At 35.6% G+C, this 8940-nt stretch overlaps 1 pseudogene; it reads left to right on the top strand.

The window, feature by feature from the left end:
* Positions 1 to 470: 470 nt before the first annotated feature.
* On the top strand, positions 471 to 2966 carry LOC113300158 (annotated as a pseudogene).
* Positions 2967 to 8940: the final 5974 nt, after the last annotated feature.

Below are 8940 nucleotides of genomic sequence, written 5' to 3'. Positions count from 1 at the left end.
GATTCAGATGAGGAGCTATCATCACATGAATCACTCAAATCATATTTAGAAAACTCAAAATAAGATATTTTGGGTTCACCACTCTTTTTATTCATCTTTTCTTGTTTTTCTTCTTCTTTCTCTCAATAATTCTGATTCTAACAAACCCATCATATTATTAGCTCACTAATCACTAACTAATTATTACTTTAACACTAAAAAATTATTACACTAATATTAATTTTATTGACAAGAATTTTTTGTATTAATAAAAGACTAAGATAAGGAATGATCCAAATTTACTTTCACTATCTAATCATAATAGTCCCGACAAAAAAAGAATAGTCTCCAAAAAAAAAAATGATCCCCATAAAATGCCATAGAGGAGCCCAGTGGAAAAGGCCACCACCACCATTACTTTATTGTTAAGAATTGTGTTTAGAGTGTTGACTAAATAGAATTCTTCCAATTCCCATTCCATTCAATTATACAGTCAGTGACTCCGTCACCTACACATCATCATCATAAAACACTTGATTGAAACCCAAGTCTCTCTCTAGACCTAGAGCAGCAGCAGCAGAACAAGAACAACAAGAAGAAGAATTTGGGGCATCATCACGATACTTGTTCAAACTACAATCATAGAAGGTTGGGTAGAGAAAGAGAATGTGGGGGGATGTTGAAATCAATAAAGAAACTGTACTCCCTTTGCTGGAAGCCGTTCTCTGTTAATCCCCACTCATCTTCATCATCATCTGATGATGGGTTCAGTAACAGCGGTGGTGATGGTGGTAAGAGAGATCGGAATGATAAGTCTTTGTGGTATAAAGAATTAGGTAAATGCTCATCTGGTGATTTCTCAATGGCTGTTGTTCAAGCTAATCAAGTTCTTGAAGATCAATCTCAGATTGAATCTTTTGGTGGGGATACTACTTTTGTTGGTCTTTATGATGGCCATGGCGGTCCTGATACTGCTCGTTACGTCTGTGATAATCTATATCGACATTCCCGCGGTGAGTTTTTTTTTTTATTTCAATTCGATTAATTCGTAATTTGGGTTCTTGGGGTTTTCTTTGATTTTTGTTGTAATTTCAGTTCTTGGGTTTCTAATCGGATGAAAGAAAACTTAGGGTTTTGATAAATTGAATAAATTTTGTTCCCTAATTTGATGAAATTCTGTAGGTATTTGTGGAACATATAGAATATGAACAACCCTTTTGTCGTGAGTAGAAATTAGGTTTAAATTTGTACAGGAATTCAGAAATTTGGTTATTGTTCTTTTCTATGTTAGTTCGGGTGTGTAAACTTTGTCATGCTGCACTCGGATTTTGCGAAATTGTGATTGTTCTTGCTGTTGGTGCAATTGACTGATAAATTCCCGGGCATCATGTTCTAGCTTGTTCAGTTCTTGGGTTACTTCAGTGCAATTATCTTGCTTCATTGAGATTATGGATTGTAACTTAGTACGGTAACATAGAGCAGCTAACCGATAAATGCCCCGGGGTATCATGTTTTAGCTTGCTAAGCTCTTGAATTGCTTCAGTGTAATTGTTTATCTGAGTCTTCGTGGTAGTAGCTTAAGTTGGGGAGTGAGGGTTTGTATCGTAAGAGGAACTTATCGTTTAGGCATTGTGATATCTTAACAGAGATTTCAGAGGAAGCTCATGGTGTGACATCTGAAACAATTCGGAGAGCTTTTCTTGAAACAGAACAAGGGTATACTGCTATTGTTGACCAGCTATGGGATACTCGGCCGAATTTAGCAACAGTCGGATCATGCTGTCTTGTTGGAGTTGTTTGTCAACAGACCCTTTATGTGGCAAATCTTGGTGATTCTCGAGTTGTATTGGGGGAAAAGGTTGGTAATACTACAGGAGTTGCTGCCATTCAATTATCAAGCGAACACAATGCTAAGTAGTTGTTCAAAAACATGGAGTTTGGCGAGTAAAAGGCATTATTCAGGTCACACTTGACAATTACCTTTCGTATTTCCTCGGTTTTATAGGTCCAAACTTCTGTTATGTGCTTCCTATAGGTGATTTATTTTTAAGGAATTTTCAGTAACCCAATTGTTTCGTCTGGGATTTGATGCAGATCTCGAGATGTATAGGTGATTTATATTTGAAGGATAACAAGTATAACACTGAGCAAATCCTTGGAAAGTTCAGACTGCTTGAACCTATGCTGAAACCCGTCTTGAGTGCGGACCCAGCTGTTATGTCTTTTCCTCTTCAACCAAATGATTTGTTCCTTATATTTGCTTCTGATGGCCTTTGGGAACACTTGAGCAACGAGCAAGCTGTGGAAATCGTTCACAGGAACCCACGTGCAGTAAGTTTTCCCCTGTAGTCTTTGCTTAACAATTTTGCATTTCTGATGCTGTCTTCGTGTAGCATATCAGTAATATCTAGTCGTCTGTGATAATTGAACAATTTGTTTCTTGTCTGCACAAAAAAATATTTCATATTTGAAAATTTGATACTTTTCAAGTGTTAGAGTATTCAGCCGTAGTTTTGGACTGAGAAATATCTATTGGTGCAGGGAAGTGCTAGAATACTTCTAAAAGCAGCGCTCCAGGAAGTGGCTAGAAAAAGAGAAATGCGTTATGAAGATCTCCGCAGGATTGACAAGAAGGTTAGACGCCACTTCCACGACGATATAACCGTCATCATTCTTTTTATAAAGCACGACCTTATCACGAGAAGTTTACAACAGAGCAATTCGGTATCACTTAGAAGTGCGCTGGAGCACTGACAACCACGATATATATGAAACTCGGATCCCTTCTTTTAAATTTTCTGTACAATTTTATCTGCTAATTTTTCTTGAGTACCATAATCTGAGAGTACCGGAGTTTCGCAAGTTTGAAACTTGTTCTAGTTGGATTTAGTAGCGAACTTCTTTGAATAGTCTCTTCCTATCAAATAATTGTACATCGTTACTTGTAATTTTCAACAAATATTTCTTCGAATGGTTTGGCTTATGCATGAAGCAATTGCACACAGTTTCCGACAGGGTTTCAGAGAGCCAGCAACTGTATACAGGTTTCAGCAGGGAGTCAGAAAGCCAGAGTGCAGGACAAAGAAGATATCTGCAGGATTGAAGAGAACGGTATGCGCGACTACCATGATGATATCTGCAGGACAAAGAAGATATCTACAGGAGTTGCTGCCATTGAATTGTCAAGTGGACGCAATGCTAACATGGAGGAAGTGAGAACAGAACTTACAGAGTTACAGCCAGATGACACTCAAGTTGTTGGTCAAAAACACGGAGTTTGGCGAGTAAAAGGCATTATTCAGGTAACCCCGGTTTTATAGGTCCAAACTTCCATTATGTGCTTCCTAAAGGTTGTTTTACGGAATTTTCAGTAATCCAGTTTCCTTGTCTCGGATTTCATGCAGATCCTGAGATCTATAGGTGATTTATGTGTGAAGGATGACAAGTATCACACTCGGCAAATCCGTGGAAGTTCAGACAGTATGTCGTTGTTCTTTTCCTACTTCTCTTATTACTGCCTGCTGTCTCATCGAGATCTCAGATACCGGTGCATGATGTTTGTGTGAGCTATCTGACTAGAACGGGAAAAGAGTGTTTACCCTTTATGATCTCAATAATACCCAACAGACAACGGATTTACTGGAACCATCCTCCACCTGGGTGCTGCAAATTCCTTAGAGCTATGCAGATTCAAGGATCAACAGTTTGCCTCTGTTACTTGGTTCAAGACAGATTTTTGCTGGGTGGACTAGAGTTAAACCTTACCCGCTTGTATTCCTTCTCCAAATATTGCACCTTCAGGAAATCAATGAGTGGACCTTCGCTTCTGACATTATGCAGAAGTGAGTCCATCTTCAAATAAGTTTACTTTCTTGCTTTCCATTTTTTGCTGTCAGTCTTATTTGTAAATGTTTGTTTTCTCAGGGGTATCTCCAGGACTGCCGAATCTAACGACCATTCAAGTGAGGGTCCCACCACCACCAGTTTCTGTTGAGGGTCCACCGCCACCACTAAATTCGAAAGAAGATGCATTAGGGGAAATCCTGCCATATTTAGTTGCATAGTTTGTGATATTGTACCTTTGTACCTACAGCTGCCGCAGATATTGGACGCTGGCCATTGCGATTCGGGAGTTGAACCTTGATCAGATATAGAATCAGGCATTCTGCACCAAATCACTCATATACATTTTTCTGCTAATTCTATAGAGTATGTAATCTGAAACAGTGCCAAAACTGTTTTGATCAAACAAGGGAATAGTAACTTCTACTTTAGGAGCTATTATTATGTACAAATTTCATATGTTCGTAAGATTACAACTAGTTCATACCAAATTTCTATTGGTATTCCATTCTTAATTGTAATTGAAGACCTGCATTTGAACAGAGAACGACATGAGCTAATTTCATCAGTATCTTGATCTGTGATCTGAACAAAAGAAAAAGTGATGCAGCTTTTTTTTAATATTAGTAAGAGGAACAAACGGCTGAGATGTTTTTTGATGGAAAGAAAATTTGTTGTGAGTAATGAGATGCATACACGTATAGACATACCTGGAAAGTTTAAGAAAAACGAAATCTTTTTTTTACACTTTCGCTGTCTCGTGTTCTTTGAAATGGTGTATGCATTACGTGGTAACAATTCTGCCAGTGGGAAGGGTGTTTGTGTTTGGATATCAAGACGTTTTTTTTGACAGAGTTAATAGGAAATTTTTTGATCTTGCGTTCTAGCAACTATAATATCGTCTGATTGTGTAGGTATGATCTCAGTAAACTGGTTTAATCAGAGTTTTTTTACCGATATTTTAACGGTAAAATTTTTTCACTCAGGAATTTTAAGATAACTCTACAAAAATTCTATTACTGGATATTCTCAGACGAACAAAATAGTGGATAAGATATTGGCACCACCATGATGAGGCAAACTATATAGTCATTCAATTCAACTGAATCCAAATTAAAAGTTAATTAAAAGAATTTCCTTCAGAATATATAACGCACCTGATTCCATTTCGGTAGGCTCTTTCGTTGCGAAGATACCAGTACTGAGGTAATCTCATACTATAACAAGAAAACTTGGCTCAAATTCTTGCAAGTGTTCTCTCGTATATTCATCTGTGATTGGGGGAAAATGTCGATCATATGGAGGAGAGAAAGGAATATATGTATCCACGAAGTGACTTAATGCCATTATATGTGAAGAAAAAAATCAGGTGCTCAACGACCTTAACTAGTCGGGTCCAAATTTTTATGTTGGGTTGTTGTCAGATTCTGGTGGTGGATATATATATCAGGATGCCAATTTTAGTTTTATATGTTGTGTAAACCTGTTGCTCCTTCCTTGGTAAATTATCTAGTTCTTGGAAAGAAAATAAAGTAAAATTCAGTAATGGCATTTCAGTTCTGATCGACACTTGTTCTTGGCCGAGTGCAATTAAAATCCACTGAAGCGTTCATCTTGCATAAAGGACTACAGGGTTTACATACCCATTTGAAGATCGAGAGTAACTTTTATGGTATTGAATATTGATAGTTAAAAACAGCTTGGCAGTGAAAACCTGATAGACAAATCTTCATGATTTTAATAAATATTGGTAAGATAACTATGGTTAAACCTAGAGTTTGTTGAGGTTTAATCTGTAAGATCCAACAGTATCAAAACCTGCTAGATCAAAAAAAATTCCTCATCAAAACCACTTTGCTGAGAGTTAGTTCTTGCTTTAAATTCTGCAAGTTTTTCTTTTAATAAATAGAAATTTCGACGAACATTATGACATTCAAATTTCTTTGAATTTAAATCCACTTCACGATTTTTAAGAAGGAATTCAATAAGTTTATAACCACAATCAAAGCCTTTGAAGACCTTTCTCAGTTTCTTGTTTCTTGATAGATAGGAGTAAGAAAATCAATGAGACAAGACGTCATAATCTTTTTTATTTTCATAATAGGGTCCAACAACTTAGCGTACTCTGATACTTCCTCATCTATATCTCTATCAATATCTGAGTCACTATCACTGGAAAGTTCATCCAACTGTTTTTTAGGCGTGCTTGTCAGTTATCAACAATTTATACATCATTAATAAGATGAACTTGTCTAATAGATACACTCGAGGTGATTTCAAGAGAATGTTCATATATTAATAAATTAGATGTGATAGTTTCCCCAGGTGTTGGATCCAAACTTTGAACAAAATCATCTTTTATGTGTTCCATATTCGATATTATGTCTATAGGTTAGGTCGCTTCAAATACTTAATTATTAGAAAACAAATAATTGACTTTACGACTTAAAAGAAGTTATGTGTTAATACGTCTTGGAATGAGAATTGTTGAAAACTATGTCTTTTTCTTTCCATTTTCATTGTCTTGTGTATTTAAAACGGGTATAAGCATTGCGTACTAAAAATTCTACCAGTATAAGGGTGTTTGTGTTTGGATATCACACGAGAATTAACTTTTGGACTCGAAAAGAAAATAGTAACTTTACGGCTTAAAAACAAAAAAATTAAATTTCTTGGTACAAGAATGACTTTTCACCTTTAGAGAAACATAAATGTAAATATTGCCGGAATAAAAAGTGCCTCAATGCCCTATGGAACTTGCAGAGGATTGAATGAAGAAATACCACTATCTCTTATGAAACTTGCAGAAGATTGAATACAGAATACCTCTAATTTTGCATACAAAACTTGCAAAAAATTGAATACAGAGTATCACCTCAATGCCATATGGAACTTGCAGATGATTGAATGGAGAATTCCTCTATCTCGTATGAAAGTTACAAAAGATTGAATACTGAATACCTATAATTTTTTCGTACGAAACTTGCAGAAGATTGAATGGAGAGTAGTACCTCAATGCCATATGGAATTTTCAGAGGATAAAACGGAGAATACCTCTATCTCGTATGAAACTTGCAGAAGATTGAATTAAGAATACCTTTAATTTTTCATATGAAACTTGCAGAACATTGAATGCAGAGGTGTACCTCAATGCCGGATGGAAACTGCAGAGGATTGAATGGACAATACCTCTATCTCGTATGAAATTAACAGAAGATTGAATTAAGAATACCTCTAATTTTTCATACGAAACTTGCATAAGATTATATAGAGAGACTTTAATGCCGTATGGAACTTGCATAGGATTCATGGAGAATACCTCTATCTCGTATGAAACTTCCAAAAGATTGAATACAACATACCTCTATATATTCATATGAAACTTTCAGAAAATTGAATAGAGAGTAGTACCTCAATGCCATATGGAACTTGCAGAGGATTTAATGGAGAATACATCTATCTTGTTTGAAACTTGCAGAAGATTGAACATAATATAACTTTAAATTTTCATACGAAAATTGCAGAAGATTGAATGAAAAGTATTATCTCAATGCCATATGGAATTTTCATAGGATTGAATTCAGAATACCTATATCTCGTATGAAATTAGTAGAATATTGAATTCAAAATACCTCTAATTTTTCATACGAAACTTGCAGAAGATTGAATAGAGAGTACCCTCAATACCATATGGAACTTGCAAAAGATTGAATAGAGAATACCCATGTGTCGTATAAAACTTGCAGAAGATTGAATAGAAATTACTTCAATGTCATATGGAACTTGCAGATGATTGAATGGAGAATACCTATATCTTGTATGAAACTTGCAGAAGATTGAATAAAGAATATCACTAATTTTTCATATGAAATTTGCAGAAGATTGAATATAGAGTAGTACCTCAATGCCATATGGAATTTGCATAGGATTGAATGAAGAATACTTCTATATCGTATGGAACTTGCAGAAGATTGAATTCAAAATACCTCTAATTTTTCATACGAAAGTTGCAGAAGATTGAATAGAGAGTATGATAAGAAATAATCCGTTTCTTGATCAACGACCAGCAGATTCAAGCTCAAAAGGGCATGATTCGAAGAAATCAATAAACGAAAGGGTAACAAACAGGGGAATTTTCTTTACCTCCCCTATAAAGATTGGTAATTTGCATTACCTCCCCTATAGAAATTTTTTTGGCAGAACCTCCTCTCGTCAATAATTCCGTCTATTCCAAGTTAGCTGACTCAACACTAACTTACATGTGGTTATTATTTTCTTGGGGTAATTCGCGTTACCTTCCCTGTGAAGATTGTTAATTTGCATTACCTCCCCTATAAAGATTGGTAATTTTCATTACCTCTCCTACAAAATGACATAAGAATCGGACGGATGGTCGAGCTTACTACCGGGCTTGCCTCTTGATCTAGAAATCTGGGCTAAAATGGGTTTATTACTGTAGGGCTAAGATATACTAATTGTTGGGAATTACTTGGCTTAGACAAAAGTGATATGAACGGGTACAGACTTTTGGTTGACTTTGGAATTGAGATGGACGGTGATGATTGCAATGGATATATATTTAACATGCAATGAAAATTGATGACACGCTTATCAACCTAGGGTTTACTAAGGAATGGTATGCATTATGTGGTAATATATGCTAGGTGTGAAACTAAATTTGTATATGACTATCAACTTATGATGATGATAATAAACTAAGAAAACATATGCGATAATATTAATTTATTGACTATGAAACTAAAGATGTGTATGCAAGTGATAATACAATGATGCAAAAACAAACGAAACCTTAATCTCTGAGTATAACTACCAGAAAAGTTTACCTGAATAAACCAACCCAATAACAAAACTTGTTGACGATGAACCGAATGACTGTATTCACCTGCCGCAACACGGAATCTGATAACTTGATGAAGACCAATAATATAAACACCGATTGAATCACAATAAAGATGACCACAAACAGTTTTTTTATTTTTAATAATGTCTTATACGGTTGATGAATAACGAAGGTGGATTGAACCAACAATGGATGCGGTATTGGTGCGGGTTCAAGGATTACTAGATTATACCTGAGTTTCTCATTCGGATGATATG

Source organism: Papaver somniferum, chromosome 7 (genome assembly GCF_003573695.1).
Source record: "Papaver somniferum cultivar HN1 chromosome 7, ASM357369v1, whole genome shotgun sequence".
Classification (NCBI taxonomy): Eukaryota; Viridiplantae; Streptophyta; class Magnoliopsida; order Ranunculales; family Papaveraceae; genus Papaver; species Papaver somniferum.
The sequence above is the reverse complement of the archived record's forward strand: the minus strand, read 5'-3'. Positions and strand labels throughout refer to the sequence as shown.